This window comes from Macaca thibetana, chromosome 1, assembly GCF_024542745.1.
Source record: "Macaca thibetana thibetana isolate TM-01 chromosome 1, ASM2454274v1, whole genome shotgun sequence".
Lineage (NCBI taxonomy): Eukaryota > Metazoa > Chordata > Mammalia > Primates > Cercopithecidae > Macaca > Macaca thibetana.
This window is the reverse complement of record NC_065578.1, coordinates 37,750,935-37,772,681: the sequence shown is the minus strand read 5'-3', so window position 1 is coordinate 37,772,681 and position 21,747 is coordinate 37,750,935. Positions and strand designations below refer to the sequence as shown.

Below are 21,747 nucleotides of genomic sequence, written 5' to 3'. Positions count from 1 at the left end.
AGTTCTTTCACGCCCATTCCTCAGTTCTTATAACAGCCTCGCGAGTGGGCATGGCAGGGTTTATCATTCTCATTTTATGAGTGAAGGAACTCAGGCTCAGAGCTGGCATGACTTGTCTCCAAGTTCTCAGGGGAGTCTGGATTAGAACCCAGGGCTCTGGATTGGCCCAAGCCACCCCAGGAACTAGACTAGAGGCTACCACTGTTGGGCCCACACCCCTTTACCAGTGCCACACCCAGGAAAAACAAGGTCCCGTAGAACAGCGTGTAGCACCATGCAGAACTGCCCACTGCCCCGTGCTGAGCAGAAAAAGTGTGAGGTCTGCGAATCATCCTGCTACAGCCCAAGACTCAGCCTGAACCAGTCAGCCTGAATGTGGTATGTGTGTGTGTGTGTAGGGGTGGGAGTGGGGGCTGGAGGGGAGGCAGAAAGAACTGCGCGCTCCATGCCCAGTGTCTGCGATTTCCCGGGAGGGAAGCAGGCCTCCAGGCAGAAAGCCAGGAGTGTCCCTCATTGCTCCAGCAAATGGGTCCTGGAGGAGTCATCCCACGTCTCCGCCACTGATGGGTAGCATGGGGGTGAGGAGAAAGGGCATGGCTGTGCCCCCCAAGGACTCCGGCTGAATCTGGGAGGAAGCCCGCTTATTTATCTTATTTCGTGTACACCATTTTGACTTATTTTCCTGGTCTGGAGAAAGAGCTGTAGCATAAACTAAGGCTGCATTCTAGGGGGCCTGTTGGCTCCTTGGAGTCTGTAATTGGGACATTGAAAGGGGAAAAAAAAAGAAAGAAAGAAAGAAAAAAAAACAAGCCCACAGAGGAGTGGATGATCTTTTATACTTAAAGTTCCCCCCTCTATAAAAGCGACATATTACAAACCTCTTTCTCCTCTCGAACATTTCTTGCTAAGTGCATTCTGATGCCACATTGAAACGCAAAATAGCTGGAATCAAGCAGGCACCGAAGGCTATTTATATGCTAATCTCTATTTCCCAAGCTGAAGCAGGAACCTCGAGCTTGGTGCTGCTTCTAATGATGGCTCGGCTTTAACCTCTCTGGAAGAAAGAAAAGTATTTTCCTTAAGAAAACAACTCAGTTTCTTTAAGATGAAATGTAATTATCTATTATCAGATGTCCCTTAAAATGCAAGGCCTATTAAAGCTGCTAAAAATATTGAAGCCCTAATTTCACCATAATAGCATTTTAATTTCAGCAAATCACGCTTCTATTGTTACAGGACATTTTGCGGTAGGAATGTGGTAAGAGGTCCATCTTAGCTTTTTTCTTAACATTTTCCTTTCTTTGAGAAGTACAATTAAATCATTGCAATCATCTAACCTTGCTCGACACAAAATTTTACTTATCAAATGCGAAAACAATGGTCATTAGCATTTAAAAGAATTTGTTTTAAAAGTAGCTAAAGTTTAATTGCTTTAAATATTCTTGTCGGAATGTGCAGCCGGCTGTTGGTTCAACGTTCTTATTAAAGAGGGATGGTGTTTAATTGATCGCTGAATTTCATTGAAAAATATTTACCCTATTTCTGGGTGAAGTATGGAAGAGGTGTCTTGCTGGACCCTCAAGGAGGAATGGTTTTGAGGGAGGTGAATGCTTTGTAGAGAGTTGCTGCGAGAGTGACCCAGGTGTGCTGCTCACCTCTGGATTGGATGCATTTTGGGGAACTTTTCCCGTGAAAGTTTCCAAAGCAAACCTCACCAATCCCCTTTTCAATAGACATCAGTAGGAAGCATCTGTGGCTCCCTGCAGAATGCTAGAATGTGTATTTTATTTCTCAGAGACCCTTTGAGCATGAAGGCTGGTAAAGAGAGGGGAATTTCAGGTGGAGAAGAGCAGCCTGTCCACTTCTAAGTGGGTTCACCTTTTAACATGGGTTAAAGTGTAACTGTGACCCTGGTAATCAGTACTATTTGTTGAGCACTTGCCATACGCCAGACACTGTGCTGAGTTTTTTAGATGCATCATTTCCCTTAGTCTTCACAATAGTCTTATGATGGGGGGATATTGCCCCCATTTTCCAAATTTGGAAACTGACACCCACAGAGGTTAATTTGTCCAAGTTTATGTGGCCAGCAGGAGGCAGAACCCCAATTAATCTGAGATCTATCTGGCAACAACCTCCGTGCTATGCTGCCTCCTACCCATTTCTGCCCCTGCTCCCAGACACCACCTTAACTCAGGCCTCCAGCCCAGATCCAGTTCCGGACAGCTCCCCTGGCTCCATGCTACTTCGTTGCTGCCACCTTTGCCTTGGGGCCCTCTGGACCCCTGTACACATGGAATTTGAAAAGTCTCGCCATTCTTTCCCTCTTTGGGTCTCAGTTTCTTACCTGTAAAATGAGGAACTTGGATGACCCAGTCTTCAAGAGCTTTTCTAGCTCCAAGGTCCTCTGGATTCAGTTCAAGTTTACAGAATGGCACTGAGCACCTATGCTGGACCAGCCTGTGTGGGCCTTGGGTGTGCAGAGATGGGGAAATGGGTCCCTGTCTTCTAGATGAACGCCAACACCAGCAGCTTAGTATCGCCAGCTGTTCTGCACGTGTGGTCCAGCTGGACAACTGTGATGGCACCCCGCACAGCATGGATAGAGTCTTTTAGGGCTACAGGACAATCTGAGATTTCACTTGGTTTTCCCTTTGTTTGCTGGACAAACTCCTACTTCTTTTTAAATAAGCAGCTCAAGAGTTACTTTTTCTGGGGAGAGGTGTTGGCTCCTTTTCAAGCCCAGATTCCCATGGCCCTTCTAGTCTTTCTCTTACAGCATCTACTCCTGCAACAGAGAAATAAGTATATAGCCCCGTTTAGATTCCTGGCCCCACTGCTTACCAGTGTATGATCTCAGGATCTGTTTCCTTGTCCATGCAGTACAGTGATATTGGTGTCTATCTTTCCTTCTGGTTGTGTAAGTCCTAGATGAGAGTTGTATAAAGCACCTAGAACTGTGCTTACAAAGCATTACTTATGTTTGAAATGCTTGTTCCCCAGTGCCATAAAGAAATAGCACTTGAACATAAATTTAATTTACTCAGCAAGGCCATTTTTACTTCCTGCAGAAAGGGTACACTCGCCAGCAGCTTTGCCACGAGAGTACCCCTAACAAAGGAGACAGGGTCATTTATAACCTGATGTGTCCACCCTACTGCTGTGTCCGGTTTCCATTGGCAGGAACGGGACCTCACATTCTGTATTTGTCCCGATTGGCTAGCAACTTAGAACTTTTTAAAAGAGGCAAAGGCAGAGGAGAACAAAGGAAGGAGGAAGTAACTTGTGGAATGCTGGGAAAGGTTAAAAAAAAACCACCTTCAACTAAGGAAGAGGAGCAGGCTATGACCTAATGCTTGCTTGGACCAGTATAAGCACGCCAGGGCAAATATTTAGGCTAAATTGTGGGAGCTAAGAACATAAAGTACATTGGTTTCTTTATCATGGCTAGCAGATATTTAAGAATGTTAGCACAGCTCTTTGAATACATTTTGCTTCTAAAAGAAGTTATTATTTATTCCTAATTAAATGGAGAGGAAAGTCTTTGAAGAGGAACCTCTACTTTACTTTGTACACTTATTATTAATATAGCAAAGGTTCTTACTGGTAGGTGTGTGTTCCAGCCAGGCTGTGTGCTCCGCCAGGTGTGGTACCACAGGAGTGTCACCTTTATATCCCTGTGTCTAGCACAGCGACTGCTGCATAGCAGAAAGCACTCTATAGTGGCCAAGAACACTTGGCCATTTTATGCCACCTACTGGCTGTGTGACCTTGGGTAGGTTCCATGACCTCTCTGGCCTTCTGTTTCTTCATCTGTAAATGGACATAATTACAGTGCCCTGATTGTGCAATTATTGAGAGAGTGAAATGAGGCCAAGCTGGTAAAGTGAAGTCTTGCTCAGAGCATCTGTAAGAGTTCAACCCATCATGTCTATCAGGTTACCAGACTCTCATTAATAACTGACATCTGTATTCTACTCTCACATTCTTATCTCATTTAATCCTCACAACAGCTCTGGGAGGGGCCTCCATTATCATCTCTGTTTCTCCAAGATCTTACAGCTGGTAAGAGGCAGGTCGCCTGACCTCACATCCCGGCCTGCATTTCCTACCCCATGACATCTGCTCATATCGTGAAGGCAGACAGATGAGGGAATGACTCTCAAATAGTCCAAATAGTCTTCCATCAAAGTTAGGTGGGGCTTGGGCTCCTGGCTTGTTAGGAATTCCAGCTAAATTGATTTCATAATGGTGGGTCCTGAAGTGACACCTCCAACAGGAAGCTGCCCTTGGCTTTTTATACTCGTCAGGGGCTGTTATAAATTTGATTATATCTGAAATAGCAGATTTCAAGTTGAAGTCCCCTTTGTCCACTCTGGAATTCAGATTTATTTCTGAGAGACCAGTGCAATTTTCTTATCTTTGTTACAAATTACTACAGTCTGGGTTAATCTCACGCAGCAATAAAGCTGTTTGCCTAGGAAGCTTCCTGCAGTGTCAGAGCTGATGAATGGCTCCCTCTGGCTATAATAATTCAGTCTAGAACATTGAAAAAAATACCAACTTGGTTCTTCTGCAGGAAACTCCACCGCATGCTTGGCTGCTCAGATTGTTGGGAATCAGAGACTCTCACCTGGGTTAGGGCATTGGCACCTTAAACCCATGAGATCTGAGGGGCCCCGTGATGAAATGGCAGGCAGCATCGCCCCTCTACTTTTAAAGAAGGCGGACCTGTCTGGAGTTTTCTGAGTGTGGCTGTCGATCTACAGTAGAAGCCACAGCAGGCAGAGGGGACAGACTGAGTGATTTCAGGACGAGGAAGTGAGTGGGCTGGCCTCAGAAGCAGAGAAGAATGCACTGTGGGTGAAGGGGCAGAGGACTTTATATTTCATTCATTCAACAATGACTGTAGTTTTAAAAATCTAACATGTACACTGATTAGACAACGCACTATTGACTTAATATAAAACTTACTGGGGGCATGGGGAATGAAACACAACTACTTTCAATGTGCACATTGATTGTAAGACTCACTGTTGTGGTCCTAGGAGGCATTCTAGGGAGATTGAGATCTGAAGGATGGGAAGAGATGGTCAGGGTGTGTGTGTGTGTGTGTGTGTGTGTGCGCGCGCGCGTGTGTGTGTGTGAGATATCTAAGCAGTTGGGAGGAAGAGTATTCAGGCAGAGAGACTAGCATGCCTGAAGATCTTAAGACAAGAATACTTGCTCAAGAAACTGAGAGAAGGCCAGTGTGACTTTGGGGGCAAGGGGCTGTGGAGAGATAAAGCTGGGGGTCAGCAGGGTATATATCACATGAAGGACCTTACAGCCTGCCTAAAGAGTTTAGATGTTATTCTGAGGGCAATAAATTCCTCAGATAGTAGTATTTAATTACCTTCTCCCCCTGCCCCATCACAGCAAGTCCTTGTCATGGGTGCCATGTGCCATTTGGTCTCTGTCCCACTTGAAAACTGCCAAGAACCCTATCCTTTCACTTCCTCTTCTCCCTAGTGGCTTGGTTGTTTTGACTCATTCCATTCTAAGCATTCGCCTCCATACTTTCTGAGATAATTTAATGAATAAAAGGAGGAGTGGGTTATCTTTTCCTGCTTGGAATTTCAGCTTTTGTCCTTTCAACACCAAAACCCTCAAGCCCTTGAGATAAGAGAGCCCAAAGCCCTGGCCTTCCTCTCCCTTCTTCTGACTTCAAGGATACTCTTAGAGTTGTTTTTTAGCTGATACTGTTCTCTGCTGTGAAATGAGCTGAGCAACAAGGAGATGGCATTAAATTTCCATTCATCTATCCACCCACCCATCCACCCACCACTTTGAGCAGAAACAAAGGGCTTTTAAGGATAGTGTTTCTTTGACAACTGCCCACTTCTGAGAATGGGCTACCACAGCCTTGTTTCCCCACTAGGCTGTCTATTGTCTGAAAAAAGACAATGTCCTGAACAACATACTATAATGTTAAAAACCTGGGCTCTGTGCCTGGCGCGGTGGCTCACACCTGTAATCCCAGCACTTTGGGAGGCCAAGGCGGGTGGATCGCGAGGTCAGGAGATCGAGATCATCCTGGCCAACATGGTGAAACCCCATCTCTACTAAAATACAAAGAATTAGCCAGGCATGGTGGTACGTGCCTGTAGTCCCAGCTACTTGGGAGGCTGAGGCAGGGGAATTGCTTAAACCCAGAGGTGGAGGTTGCAGTGAGCCTGAGCTGAGATCACAGCATTGCACTCCAGCCTGGTGACAGAGCAGGACTCTGTCTCAAGCAAACAAACGAACACACGCACATACACACAAACAACTAAAAAACAACAAAACCAAAAAACCTGGGCTGTGGAGTCAGACTCCCTGAGTTCAATGTCCTGGCTTCATCACTTACCAGCTGTGTCAATTTGGTCACACAAATCCGATTTTTGTTACGGTGCTTACCTTATCTGTAAAATGAGGCTGTTAGCAGCACCTACCTCAAAGGCTGGTAAGGATTAAATGAGTTAATACACATAAGCTTTTAGAGCAGTAGTTGATACTTAGGAAGGGCTCCACAAATGTTTGCTATTGTGAATACCCTTGGACTCAAGTGGACCTCCAATACCAGCTGGGTCAATTCGATTCTCTCTCTTCTCCCTGAAATTTGGAATCAAGATTGGAGTGAAGCTGGGTCATTCGAAACTGCAGACTTGAACATATATTGTAGGGAGGCTATTCTAGGCTCCAAGACATTGTTCTGCAGAGGAGAAAGAAAAATGAATGTCTAGATGGGAGATAGGAAGTGGGCAGGGGTATGAGGAAGGGAGAGAGGGGACAGGGAGGCAAAGAGAGAGAAGGAGGAAGAGAAGGAAGAAGAGGAGAAGGAGGAGAGGAAAGAAGGGAGGAGAGAGGCTTAAGGATGCTTAAGTGCTTGGGTTCCTGATCTTGGTCCTGCTCATAGTGGTCAGGGCTCACCTGCGTCCAGGTAAATCCCCATTTGCGTAATTGCTTTTTGCTTCATGTACTTTGGAGTGGATTTCTGAACAGGAGTGAAGGAAACAAAGGTAAGGCAAGCAGATCATAGGCCTGCCCTCAAGGAATTTGCCATCTAGCAAGTGAGTATGGGAGATAAGACAAGGTTGCAGCTGACCAGAAAATGAGTGTGGATGGGGCTGTGAGAGAATGAAGGACCATGACAATTCAGGGGAGGAAGTCATCTATTAGGACTGGATGGCAGAGGGCTTGTCAGAGGAAGGAATCATGGCATTAAGTTTCAGAGGATGAATTTTGTCTAAACTCCCCTCATGGAGCTGAGCCATGCCTATGGCTTCCAGCCACAACATCCTATTGGGGCTTTGCATGGGAAACAGCTAAACTCTGAGAAAGATTCTCAAAGTAAGATTTCCCAGCGAGGCACAGCATTCCCTGCCCCACAGTGTGTCAGGGCTCTTCAATCTGACAAGGCACTGATTAACGTTCTGGGGTTCTGGATGGAGGTGCACCGTCTTATTTATTAGCATCCATTTTTAAAAACTCTCAAAGAGTGTTAAGAGGATGCTCTAAGAGGGAAACTTTATAATTTAAACACTCTCTCCACCTACCCTGACCTGTTGAGTATTAAGTGTAATGAGAAAACCTGGGGAGCCATCAGAGCGTTTTGTGAAGCAAGCTCATCCTGCAATCAGATCAACCACCCACTGTGGCCAGACCTACAGTTCATGAACCCAGTGGGACAAGTTGCTGTTTCCTATATCCATTCCGAGTGAAACTTCCCATTTCCGGATGTTTGCCTGTGCTGTTCCCGCTACCTGGAATACCCCACCCTGTCCTCCTCCCCCGTACTTCGACCACCAGAACACAACAATTCTTCAATGCCCATGGTGAATGGGCCTTTCCATAATGTGCATTTTCCATAATTTTTTTTTTTTTTTGCTCCCCTGATTCCCAGATGTGGTTTGGCTCTGCCCTGAGTTCCCTCATTTTGGACCTTTTGGGCAGCATTACCTCATTCTGAGTTTTATTGCAACACTAAGCAGTTGTTTTATTCTTCCTTATTTATCCCCTCCCAGACTGGGACCTCTTCAAGGACAAGACCCATGGTTTATTCTTTCTTGCATCCCCAGAACTTCCGTAAATGCTTACTGACTGTGTAATAACACTTCTTAATGCTTTAAAGTTATTGATAAACAACAACCAGAAACATGTGGTGCTAATCATTTGCCAGGAATTGGACTAAAATAAATCATTTCATGGAATTCTAATGCCAGTCCTGTATGTAGGTGGTATTATCACCACTTTACAGGTGAGAAGACTGGATGGGGCCAGAGAGAATTAAGTAAGGCACCGTAGCTCATGGAATAGCAGAATTTTATCTTCAACTCCAGCCTAAATCCAAAGCTTTTAACTCTTGAAAATGATGATACTGACTCCCTTCTCTAAGAACCCACGAAAAAGCAAATTAGAACAACAAAGAGGTCTTTTTAAAGTTAGCCTACGACATGAGGATAAAAAGAGACCATCAATGTTGACAGTGTTGCATTGAACCAGATGCTCTCCTATGCTTGAGGCATTGATGCTGAGTCAAAAAAACCAGTCACTCCCTTTGACCCAAATATTGCATATATGTTGAAAATTTATCTTAAGGAAATAATCCCAAATATTGGGGAAGGAAACAGTAAATACAAAGATGTTCATTGCAGCATTACTTATGATAGTGAAATACTCATTAATAGAATTCCTAAGTAAATTATGGCCAAACTCCATAGAATATTAGGCAGGATTAAAATGATAGTTATTTAGGTTGTGTAGCATGCCAAAAAAATGTTTAGGATATAATAGTAGGCCACAAAAAATTGGATATACAATTGTAAGTGCACCATGGTTACAATGAGGTGAAAGCTAGAGCTTCGGGGACTAGAAACACACCAAGAATGCTAATAACAATTGTGTCAGGATGAATGAATTATGGCTTAGTTTTGTTTCTTTTTTCCCCTATTTTTCAATTTTTCTGTAACATAGTTATATATTTTTATTATGAAAATGATGTATTGTTTTTAAAAGCTGATGAATAATTCTATAGCTGAACCTTATTAGCAGCTAAAGGCGACCTTGTCTAAAGAAGATGTCCTCCAGGCCTTGGATCAATGCCGGGGGTCAGGGCAGCATGTGGCTCACACCCTGGGGTTGTGGAGGTGGTGGACACCTGCATATGTGTCCTGTTACACTGGAGAACTGCCAACATGGGGCTGACCCTAGGGCCCTGAAGATGTTGCCCACCAGTGGGCTAACCTAGCTTTCTGGGTAACAAGCACTCAGACCTCCTTTTCCATTGGAGGCATCCCTGCTCCACACATTGCTGTGTCTCTCTGTTCGTTGTAGCCAAGAGCTGAGGAATGAGTTCAGAAGCTCAGGGATGCAAAAAGCTGGATAAAGCATCTTCAGGTAGTAAAACCCCCTCTTTTTGATTGAAAACAAAAATAACAGGTGAGAGATGACACTAAGGATGTGATGGATGGTTTGGAACATTTTTTATCTGCCCAGTTAGTTGATGTGGATTTTGACCACCTTCCGGGCCAGTTTGGGCTGTGTTGTTTCTCGCTTTCAGCTGTTCTCAGTTCTTCCTCCGTGTGCAGAGCTCCTTGAATAGTTAAGAACAAGGTGAAGGAAATGGGTTTGTGAAAACTGCCTCTGATTCCCATCAGGTGTGAGGTTGTTGACCTTTCCTCGCTGAGTGGGGGTGGGACCTATTCTTCCCTCTGGTTTGAATCCTGTTATAGCTACTTACTAATTGTAGCTAAATTATTTGGGCAAATTCTTTTATCTTTTTTGAGCCTCAGTTTCCTTATCTGTAAAATGGATAAGAAGGATAGTTCCTGCTTCAGCTGGTTGTGGTGAAGTTAAATGAATTGCGGTGTATCAAACACATAGTGCAGAGTTGGCTTGAGAGTGCTTCTTAGTGCTTGATAAATGCCAGCTCTTGTTATTATTGTTTAATGATCATTCCTTCCCTTGGGTTCCCAGCTGAGGCAGATGGGCTTTTCCTTTACTAAGAACTTTATCGGCTGTAATCCCAGCACTTTGGGAGGCTGAGGTGGGTGGATCACCTGAGGTCAGGAGTTTAAGACCAGCCTGGCCAACATGGTGAAACTCTGTCTCTACTAAAAATACAAAAATTAGCTGGGCGTGGTGGCACATGCCGGTAGTCCCAGCTACTCAGGAGGCTGAGGCAGGAGAATCGCTTGAATCTGGGAGGTGGAGGTTGCAGTGAGCCGAGATTAAAAACAAAACAAAACAAAAAACTTCACTAAGGGAGAAAGAAAAGGAAATGGTAGCAGAAGATACAAAATGATCCAAAGACTTCCTATGCCCTTTATGTTTCTGAGCCTCAGACCTTGTCCCTGAAGAAATTCTCTTTCCCCAAATAAGTAGGTTTTCCCAGAACTTTGGTCTGGCTTCTGTTGATACCTTCCTGGACTGTCTTCATATTAAAGAGACTTTCTTATTTCCCACCCAGAATAGTTGATCCTTGGCATTGCCCCCTCCCTGCCAAGGTCTCAAGACCAAAATTTACTACACACAAGTCACTGTAAGTGCAATACATACTATTTCTAATTGAATTCTTGCAGTCTTTGAGGTAATATTATTATTTTTATTTCAAAGAAAGGGAGGCTCAGAGTAGATAAAGAACTTTCCCAGAGTCACATTGCTAGTAAGTGGCAGAGCAAAGATTCTTATCTAGGCCCAGATGATCAGGAGCCCATGTTCTTAACCACCGCAGCTGTGAGATGTTAACATTAATACCTACTGCCCAGGAGGTTGTAGTAGGGATTATTAATGAATATGAAAAAAGTACATTGTAACTTCTAATGTGCTAGGCAAATACAATGGTGTAATAATGTATAACAACATAAACAAGAAGAAGTGCAACTTGTGGTTATAAACTTGTGTTCAAATCTACTCTGTCACTTATTAACCCTTAATCATTGAGTGACCTTGGGCAAAACACTGAATGTTTCCAATACTCAGTTAATTTTTTTCTCCATAAAACAGGATGGGGTTATGATGACAGTTAAATTTGGTAAAGCCCTTAAGACAATGTCTGGCACATAATCGACAATAAGTAAACTCTAGAATATGAACTCCATGGTGGCAGAGAGTATTGGCTGCTTTGTTCATTATTTGTGACCAGCACCTGGCAAGTACTATGTGCTCAATCTCTGCTGCATGAATGAATGGTGAGGGTCCTAGTTATTGTAGCTATAATGTCTCCAGTGTGGCCATTCTGTTTCCAGGGACATCAGCTATGTTGGATTTTTATGGATGACAAGCCTGGCTCTGTCAGTGGCAAATAATTTGATGAATGGATCTGCACAGCTCCTAGATACCATGACTTGAGTGGCCTGATCCAGAGGCAAGAACAGTCATACTGGCATGCCTCGAGTTGCTTCTACCTGAGATATCATCATTTTTCTAGGAAGTTCTCTCTGGGCCTAATTGGAGTTGCTTGTCAAAATTTATTGGCTAGAGTCAAAGGGAAGACCCTATAAAATTAGGATTCCACAGGGCTGGAGAGACCACTGGGGCTTGGACCATCCTGTGGCCCTACATGGGGCCTCCTACCCCACCCCTTCCTAATAAGAGGCCAGGAGTAGTTAGAATTCAATTACGCCCTGGTGAAGAGAGTCTTCCAGGCAGAGCTGGGGCAGGCCCGTGTCTGGGCTGAACAGAACAACCGATTTAAGCTAAATCAACGCCTACTTAAGTGAGCCGTAATAAGCATTCTGGGGGCAACGCCAGCCTGGGGGCATCATTTATCACTGGGTAATAGAAAACCGTAATGAATAATAACTTGGGCCCAGCAGCCGGAGCATGCATACATTATGGGGTTCGAGCTGCCGCTGTCCACCGAGCTGGGAGGGTGGGTGTGAAGCCAGGGTGGTGGGGTTTGCATATTGAATTCTGCCGCTGTGCAGGAAGGCCTTTGTTGTACAGAAAAGCCATTAATCTCATACCTGCTTTGCCAGTCTGCAGTTGGTGTGGTGAACACAGGGCCTATTTTCTTGTATTGCACCAAGAGGGAACAAGACACCCCCGAGGAGAAAACCTGCTCTAGAGAGATGGTTTTGGCCTCTGCCTTAGTCAATGTATGAGAACACAGACCTCAAGTCAGCTCCCGTCTGAGGCCTGATCCCAGGGTGTGTTCATTTTCTCACCAGGCCTTGTCAAGCAACACAGTTTGAGTACCAGCAATGCCCAGAGTTCTGTGCTGGCTAATGGTGGGGTCTGGGGATAGCATAGGGTAGGCCTGTGAAGCTCCTGTCATGGCACTATGGCATTTCATATCCACTTCTGGTTTTGAAATGGGCGTTACACTTGTGCCCTGTTTTACATACCAGGAAACTGAGAATCAGAGGGGTTAAATGGCTTGCACACACAAATAGGAAGGGGGGTCCTGGATTCAAATCCAGGGTTCTGATATGAATTCTGAGCTCTTTACTTTTTATCACCTTCCCTCCCAGATAAAAAGGCTTGAACACGTCTTAATCTGTTCTCTTGATCCCATTCCCTTCGGGCTCTGGATCCTTGAGCGTTAGTTATTGTCCCGTCGTATGGTGGGCCAGCAGGCTACTCCCTCCTTCGGAAAGCTCTCCTTGTGTCTTCCATGATATGCCTTCTGCCATTCACCTTGGCCTCCTTAATGGGATAATTATTACTTCTCACTACTGTTGTGAGGATAATTTTTCAACCTGTGCTAATCCAAGATTCTTCTGGTCTCATCAGCTTAGGCGTAAGGGAAAACTGCAGGAAGCATAATAATAATAAAAAAAACAACGCCAGTGTCTTCCTGTCTCAGACTCCACTGCAGGCTTCTTCTCAATCCTTCCCCTTGTGTTCTTTGAGGATTGCTGGGGTACTTATCTTGCTGGCACCTTCTGTTGCTTCCAGGCAGCCTCCATGACTCCTTCTGTCTACCTCCTGGACCCATTGGGTGGCTCCCAGTTTAGCATTTGCCTTTTCTCTGCCTCTGACACTGGTTTCTTGGTGCTGGGTCTCTGGAAGTTGTCCTTAGTTCCTCTTGACTGTGAGTGACTTCTCTTTTGTTCCCCCAAGGTCCCCAGTGAAATGGGGGGGGGATAATGTTGCTATTTTTCACATTCACTAGTTAATTCAACAAAACTTATGTGTACCTTCTAGTGGCTGGACATTCAAAGGGGACTTAGACCATGTCCTTCTATATCAGAATGATATCTTCCTCAAGGCTGAACCTCCTTGCTCACCTCCGTATTTCAATTTCAGAACTGCATAGTCTTGTTTCTTTGTTTCCTGAGGAATCTGCTGCTAATGCTTGTTTTACTTGATTGGCTCTTGACCATACACTTAGCTCCTTAGGATCCATAATGAGTTCATGGAAGCCTGAAGCCAAGCATGAGTGCCATGAGCTATGCTGGGTACTGTTCTCCCTCTCTTCTGCCCCTAGCCACTGTCCTCAGACTGAAATGGGGCCTGGGCCTGAGTTTTCATTGATAAAGGCTGAATTGATTTAGACTGGCATCTTAAGACTGAACAGTTCACTTCAGGGAAATACCTCTGCAGCATTCCTCATAAACCACTGTAAATAAAGTCCACTCACTTAAATCAGCTATAAATTGATAAAACCAAACACCACAGAAAAGAAAACAGAGAGAACTGTCCTAATTCTTATTTGAGTTGTAATAGCTTTGTTCTGACCTAGTCTCTCTTAGTTTATTCTCAACTATTTCAGACTCGTAATCCTTTTGACTCTTTAATCCCTTTGCTATCCATTTAACAAACCCTATGAAAACAAAGCTTTTTTTTTCATAATGAAATCATCAATGTGATGTTGGCCATGGAGGTGGGTCACACAGCTTTCCTTTCATTGTTATTATTATTATTTTTAGAGACAAGGTCTCACTCTGTTGCCCATGCTGGGGTGTAGGGACACCATCAAGGTTCACTGCAGGCTCAGGTGATCCTCCCACCTCAACCTCCTGAGTAGCTGGGACTACAGGTACACACCACCATGCCTGGTTAATTTTTGTATTTTTTGTAAAATGGGGTTTTGCCATGTTGCCCGGGTTGGTCTTGAACTTCTAAGCTTGGGCAATCCACCTGCTTTGGCCTCTCAAAATGCTGGGATTATAGGCACAAGCCTCTGCACCTGGCCCAGCTTTCCCTTGAAAAGGACCAGGGAGTTGGCTGACAGCCTTCAGGTGCTGTACCTTTGGATCTCTGCGATGTTCAGCTGAGGTTCATTTTCCCTAGGCTGTGCCTGGCCAACCACCAAGCACTGTGCAGGTAACGGAACTGGACCACTTTCTGCTTGATGCAGGACTCCTCTCGTGGGCAATCAGTGCTCTGGGGCTCCTCAGAGCTGCACTGCAGTTTGAGGCTCTTCCTGTCCAATCCTCTTTCCTTCTGCCTCTCCTTTCACAGCTATCAGGTTGGTATTGCAGATTGACGATTCCCCCTGCCCTTTAACTCTCACAAACGTTTCCTGCAATATATACCTTGCACTTCTAATTCTGTTCTGGTATCTGCTTCTAGGAGGGCCTAAGCTGACACACATGCTCAGAGAGAAGCAAACAACAACATATTCATACATCATATATACATTTAAGATGACTTCAAGGAACTAGGATAGGGACTTTGTGAAAGATGGTATGCTAAGCAGCACCTTGGTATTCTTTGCGGTGGGCCCAGCTTTTGGCTGTATTTGTAGTATTCTAGCATGGACCCGGCTTTCGGCTGAGGCTCAGTGAGTAAGGGACACCAGGACTCTTCTAGCCTGACTGCACATAGTGTGAGTCTGTTGTGTCCAGGGGCAGAATTGAGAAGCCAGAAGGTGTTGCTTTGGGCTGCCTTGCTCAGCTTCCTTTCCTGTGTTGTAATCACCAAGGACTGTGCCAATCATTAATATTAAAGTGGTTGCCTGCATGCTGTTTAGGGACCACTGGACCTCAAGAGGGATCCTTAAGAACAATCTGCCAGTCTCAGTTTTAGCTTCCAGTAGGCCCTGACCCCTGTGGCCTGAGAACTTGTCAGTCTTCACACCCTGAGAATATGCTATCCCATGTCCTATACCCCCATCATCCAATTTTAGGAAAGTCTGTGGTTCTAATTTGGAGGTAGGCACTGATCAATATCTGCCACAACCTTAGGGTAGGCTGTGACCGGAATGACGGTTGTGGTAGATGGGAGCTGAGTGAGGTGGTCAACTGGCTGAAATTGGTAAGCAGGGGTATGTGGCCTGAGAGGTTGTGAAGGAACCACAGGAATGTCCAGGTGGCAGAGAGGTCCGGAGTCTGGAAGGTAGGAACACTGGAGCTCCATGTTGCTGAATTCAAATAACTTCTCTATCTTCATGTAACCCCTGTCAGCAGAAATCCACACAGCTAGCAAGTCCCTTGCTGGTTAAAGATGTTTGTATCTAATGTTCATGAGAGAGATTGGTCAGTGGGGTTTTTTTCCTTTTAATTTATTTATCTGGTTTTGGGATCAGGGTAATGCTAATTTCATAAAATGAGTTGGGAAATGTTCCTTCTTCTTCTATTTTCTGGAAGAGTTTGTGCAGAATAGTTATTATCTCTTCATTTAATGTTCATTATAATTTAGCAGTGAAGTCATTTGGGACTGGAGTTTCCTTTGTGGAAGGTTGTTAGTTATGAGTTCGTTTCTTTGATAGATATAGGACTATTCAGGTTATCTGTTTCTTCTTGAGTGAGCTTTGGTAGTTTGTGTGTTTCAAGAAATTTGTCCATTTTATCTAGCTTATATAACTTGTTAGCATAAAATTATTCATACCATATCATTCCCTTGCTGTCCTTTTAGAATCGGCAGGATCTACAGTGATGTACCCACTTTAATTCTTGATATTGGTAATTGTTATTTTATCTTTTGTTTCTTTCTGTTTGACTAAAGGTTTATCAATTTTACTGATCTTTTCCAAGAACCAGATTTTGGTTTCATTATTTTTGTTTTCTATTTTATTGATTTATGTTCTAATTTACCTTTTCTGCTTATTTTGGGTTTAACTTGTTCTTCCTTTTTAAATAACTTAAGGTGAACACTAGATAATTGATTTGAGAATTTTATGATTTTCTAATATAAACATTTAATGCTATAAATCTTCTAAGCATTATTTAGCTACACTCCACACATTTTGATCTGTTGTGTTTTAGTTTTCATTTAGTACAAAATATTTATAATTTCTGTCACAGTTTTTTTTAGATCTGTATGTTATTTAGAAGTGTGTTGTTGTTTAATTTTCTTTTTTTTTTTTTTTTTTTTTTTTTTGTAAATGACAAACATTTATTGGTGTCGCTTATGGTAGAAAAAACTTCCTACACTAGATGCACATGACCCAATTGTTAAATAGAACATTTTGAAGGTGAACACACACCCTAACCCAGGTTTTTTACTCACTTTTTAAGATGGCCAATTCTTCTCACCCCCAAAGACATGTGAGCAACTGCTAATGAAAAGCAGTAAACAGCCACTTGGGTTGTAGCATTTTCAACTCCACTCTGAGGTGAATATTCCAATTACATTCGAGACTTAACTTCTCTCAATTTTTTCCTAATGAAAGTTCCTGAGTCCAGTATTTACAATATTACAGCACTAGCAGATCAGTGTCTACAACTCATCTTTTTCTGCTGTATCCTCTTCACCAGTTGGGGGAGGGCCTGCCCTTCCATAGAATTTGCTGATAATTGGTTGAACAATTTCTTCTAGTTCCTTCTTCTTAGCTTTGAAGTCTTCAGTGTCAGCATCTTGGTGGCTTTCCAGCCATTCAGCCTTTTCTTCTACAGTTTTTTCCATGGTCTTCTTATCTTCAGAGGAAAGTTTACCTCCCAGCTTTTCTTTATCTCCAAACTGATTCTTTAGATAATAGGCATAGCTTTCCAACTCATTTCTAGTATCAATGTACTCCTTGAACTTGTTGTCTTCCTCAGCAGACTTCTCAGCATCATTAACCATCCTTTCAATTTCTTCAGGTGTCAGGCGATTCTGGTCATTGGTAATTGTGATCTTATTTTTGTTCCCTGTACCCTTGTCTTTAGCTGTCACTCGAAGAATACCATTCACATCCATCTCAAAGGTAACTTCAATCTGTGGGACCCCACAAGGAGCAGGAGGAATTCCAGTCAGATCAAATGTACCCAGAAGATAATTATCTTTTGTCAGGGGTCGTTCACCTTCATAGACCTTGATTGTAACAGTTGGTTGATTATCAGAAGCTGTAGAAAAGATCTGAGACTTCTTGGTTGGCACTACTGTGTTCCTTGGAATCAGTTTGGTCATGACACCTCCCACAGTTTCAATACCAAGTGTAACAGGATACACATCAGGCAGTACCAAGTCACCTGTATCTTGATCACAGAAAGCACACCAGCCTGGACAGCAGCACCATATGCTATAGCTTCATGTGGGCTTATGCCATGGGATGGTTCCTTGCCATTGAAGAACTCTAACCAGTTGCTGAATCTTTGGAATTCCAGTAAAGCCACCAACAAGAACAATTTCATCAATGTCAGATTTCTTCAAATCAGAGTCTTCCAACACTTTCTGTACAGGCTTCATAGTAGACCGGAACAGGTCCAGTGGAGCGCTTCAAATTTGGCCTGAGTCAGGGTCTCAGAAAAGTATTTTCCTCCATAGAAGGACTCAATTTCAATTCTTGCTTGATGTTGAGAAGACAGGACCCATTTGGCCTTTTCTACTTTGCTCTGGAGTTTCTGCACAGCTCTATTGTCTTTCCTGACATCTTTGCCGGTCTTCTTTTTGTACATTCAAAAAGTACAAATAGCATTTGTACTTTTTGTGTTCAAATAGTGTTCCACGACATGCTGGTCAAAGTCTTCTCCACCCAGATGAGTATCTCCATTAGTGGGCACAACTTGGAAGACACCATTGTCAATGGTGAGAAGAGACACATTGAAGGTTCCACCACCCAGGTCAAACACCAGGATGTTCTTCTCCCCCTCCCTCTTATCCAGGCCATAAGCAATAGCAGCTGCTATAGGCTCATTGATGATCCTCATAACATTTAGGCCAGCAATAGTTCCAGCATCCTTGGTTGCTTGGCGTTGGGCATCATTGAAATCGACTGGTACAGCAACAACTGCATGGATAACCTTCTTTCCCAAATAAACCTCAGCAGTTTCTTTCATTTTAGTGAGAACCATTACAGAAATTTCTTCAATAGCAAATGTCTTTGTTTGCCCACCTCCAATATCAACTTGAATGTATGGTTTAGTTTTCTTTTCAACCACCTTGAACGGCAAGAACTTGATGTCCTGCTGCACAGACAGGTTGTGCCACCTGCAGCCGATGAGCCACTTGGCATCAAAAACCGTGTTCTCGGGGTTGGAGGTGAGCTGGTTCTTGGCTGCATCGCCAATCACACATTACCATTTGGGAGTGAAGGCCACATAGGACAGGGTGAGGCTGTTGCCCTGATCGTTGGCAATGATCTCCATGTGGCTGTTCTTGAACACACCGACGCAGGAGTGGGTTGTCCCCAGGTCGATGCCAACCACCGTGCTCACATCCTCCTTCTTGTCCTCCTCCTTGGCCCACGCTGCGCTGAGCAGCAGCAGCATCGCAGCCACCAGGGAAAGCTTAATCTTGCCAGCCAGTCGGGCAGCAGCAGGCAGGGCGTCACAGGCAGTCCAGCCACAGGCCGCAGCACAGGAGTGCAGCGCGGTTACCGACTTGCAGATGGCAGGGGCCGGGGTTTACAAGGTGCCATGAACCAGGTGAAGGGCAGGTCTGGAAATGCAGGCCACGGCGCTTACGTCTCACACTCGCGAAACACCCCAACGGGTTGGTCTGTCGGTGCTGTCTCGGCCGGCGTCTGTGTTGTTTAATTTTCAAACATTTGAGGGGTTTTCAGTTAAAAGATGTCTTTTTGTTACTGACTTCTAGTTTAAATTCACTGTGGTCAACAAGCATAATTTGCATGAGTTTAATCATATTAAGTTGGAGACTTATTTTGTACCCAAATATGATCTTGGTGAATGTTTCATGTGAACTTAAAAAGAATATGTATTCTTCTGTTGTTGAGTGGTGTATTCTATAAGTGTGAGATTTTTCTGAAAATCTACTTCTTACCAATTTTTTGAATTAGTGTTAACATGGTGTATTTTTTACATCCTTGCGCTTTTAACCCATATGTGTCCTTATATTTAAAGGTGGTTTCTTGTGGATAACACACAGTTGGATCCCATCTGACATTCTCTGCCTTTTGGGCTGTTTAGACCTTTTTTTTTTGAGATGGAGTCTTACTCTGTCGCTGAGGCTGGAGTGTAGTGGTGTGATCTTAGCTCACTGCAACCTCCACCTCTTGAGTTCAAGTGATTTTCCTGCCCCAGCCTCCCGAGTAACTGTTATTACAGGTGCCTGCTACCACACCCAGCTAATTTTTGTATATTTAGTGGAGACGGGGTTTCACCATATTGGCCAGACTGGTCTCAAACTCCTAACCTCCGGTAGTCCACCTGCCTTAGCCTCCCAAAGTGCTAGGAGGCATGAGCCACCGCACCTGGCCATAGAACTTTACACTTAATAAAGTTATTGATATAAATGGGTTTAACTATACCATCTTGCTATTTCTTTTTTATTTCCTCATTTGTTCCTTGTTCCTTTCCCCCTCTTTCCTTGCATTCTTTTGTAATAAGTTTAAAAATTTTCATTTTTAATCTTCAGTATTGGCTTATTTTCTCTTTGTTGTATTAGGTTGGTGCAAAACTAATTGCGGTTTTTGCCACACCCTTTTGCACCAACCTAATAGTTTTAAGTGGTGAATCCAAGGTTTATATATGCATCTTTATCTTATCACAGTCAAATGTTTCAAATAATATACCACTTTACACAGTGTAAGAACTTTACAATAGTATACTCCCATTTCCCTCATCCTGCTTTTTTTGCTATTGCTTTAATAAATTTTACTTGGGCAGTTCGGTGGTCCCGCGGGTCTGTATCTTGCTTCAACAGTGTTTGGATGGAACAGATCCAGAGACTCTTCCTTCCAGCCTCCGACCGCCCTCCGATTTCCTCTCCACTTGCAACGTCCGGGACCATCTTCTCGGCCATCTCCTGCTTCTGGGACCTGCCAGCACCGTTTTTGTGGTTAGCTCCCTCTTGCCGACCAACCATGAGCTCCTGGATTCATCAGAATTATTCTACCGACGTGGAGGCAGCCGTCAACAGCCTGGTAAATGTGTATCTTCAGGCTTCCTACACTTACCTCTCCCTGGGCTTCTATTTCAACCACGATGACGTGGCTCTGGAAGGCCTGAGCCACTTCTTCCGCGAATTGGCCAAGGAGAAGCACGAGGGCTAGGAGCGTCTCCTGAAGATGCAAAACCAGTGTGGCGGCCGTGCTCTCTTCCAGGACATCAAGAAGCCAGCTGAAGATGAGTGGGGTAAAACCCTGGATGCCATGAAAGCCGCCATGGCCCTGGAGAAGAAGCTGAACCAGGCCCTTTTGGATCTTTAGGCCCTGGGTTCTGCCCACACAGACCCCCATCTCTGTGACTTCCTGGAGACTCACTTCCTAGATGAGAAAGTGAAGCTCATCAAGAAGATGGGTGACCACCTGACCAACCTCCACAGGCAGGCTGGCTGGTCTGGCGGCTGGGCTGGGCAGGTATCTCTTCCAAAGGCTCACTCTCAAGCATGACTAAGAGCCTTCTGGGCCCAGCCACTTCTGAAGGGCCCCTTGCAAAGTAATAGGGCTTCTGCCTAAGCCTCTCCCTCCAGCCACTAGGCAGCTTTCTTAACTACCCTAACAAGCCTTGGACCAAATGGAAATAAAGCTTTTTGATGCAAAAAATAAAAATAAAATAAATAAAATAAATAAATTTTACTTGTACACATGGTATAACTTCCACAGTACTCTGTTATTACTTTTTATTAAAACCACCAATAATCTTTTAATGAGATTCAAATGAGGAAAAAAGAAAGCCTTTTATATTTACCCACATATTTACCGTTTCTGCCGCTCTTCATTCTTTTGTGTTGATCCAAATTTCCATCTGGTATTCTTTCTTTCTGCCTGCAGAACTTTCTGTATCATTCCTTGTAGAACAGCTCTGCAGGCAATAACTTGTTTCAGTTTTTGGTTGTCTAAACAGTCTTTATTTCACCTTTAGATTTAAAAGATTTTTTGCTGGGTAAAAAATTCTAGATTGGGCCAGGCACAGTGGCTCGTGTCTGTAATCCCAGCACTTTTGGAGGCCGAGGCGGGATCATCTGAGGTTAGGAGTTCAAGACCAGCCTGGTTAACATGGCGAAACCCCGTTTCTACTAAAAATACAAAAAATTAGCTGGGCGTGGTGGTACATGCCTGTAATCCCAGCTACTCAGGACGCTGAGGCAGGAAATCGCTTGAACCTGAGAGACGGAGGTTGCAGTCAGCCAAGATCGCACTATTGCACTCCAGCTTGGGCAATGAGAGCAAAACTCTGTCTCAAAAAAAAAAAAAAAAAAAAAAAAAAAGGCCGGGCACGGTGGCTCACGCCTGTAATCCCAGCACTTTGGGAGACCGAGGCGGGCGGATCACAAGGTCAGGAGATCAAGACCATCCTGGCTAACATGGTGAAACCCTGTCTCTACTAAAAATACAAAAAATTAGCCAGGCGCGGTGGTGGGTGCCTGTAGTCCCAGCTACGCAGGAGAATGGCATGAACCCGGGAGGCGGAGCTTGCAGTGAGCCGAGATCGTGCCACTGCACTCCAGCCCGGGCGA

General features: G+C 44.2%; 2 protein-coding genes and 2 pseudogenes across 7 annotated transcripts in view; 1 reads left to right on the top strand and 3 right to left on the bottom strand.

Moving 5' to 3' along the window:
• The window catches only part of NDUFS5 (NADH:ubiquinone oxidoreductase subunit S5), a 1,192,795-nt gene that overhangs the window by 314,066 nt on the left and 856,982 nt on the right, over positions 1 to 21,747 (bottom strand). The window lies entirely within an intron of this gene.
• Positions 1 to 21,747, bottom strand: part of AKIRIN1 (akirin 1) — a 1,026,732-nt gene that overhangs the window by 282,899 nt on the left and 722,086 nt on the right. The gene's annotated exons all lie outside the window — the stretch shown is intronic.
• Positions 16,581 to 19,912, bottom strand: LOC126951258 (endoplasmic reticulum chaperone BiP-like; annotated as a pseudogene). The gene is made up of 2 exons (XR_007724407.1): positions 19,862 to 19,912; positions 16,581 to 18,710 (listed from the first exon to the last, which is right to left on the bottom strand). The product of XR_007724407.1 is annotated as an endoplasmic reticulum chaperone BiP-like (transcript).
• LOC126960841 (ferritin light chain-like) lies at positions 19,956 to 20,844 on the top strand (annotated as a pseudogene). The gene has a single exon (XR_007728119.1). The product of XR_007728119.1 is annotated as a ferritin light chain-like (transcript).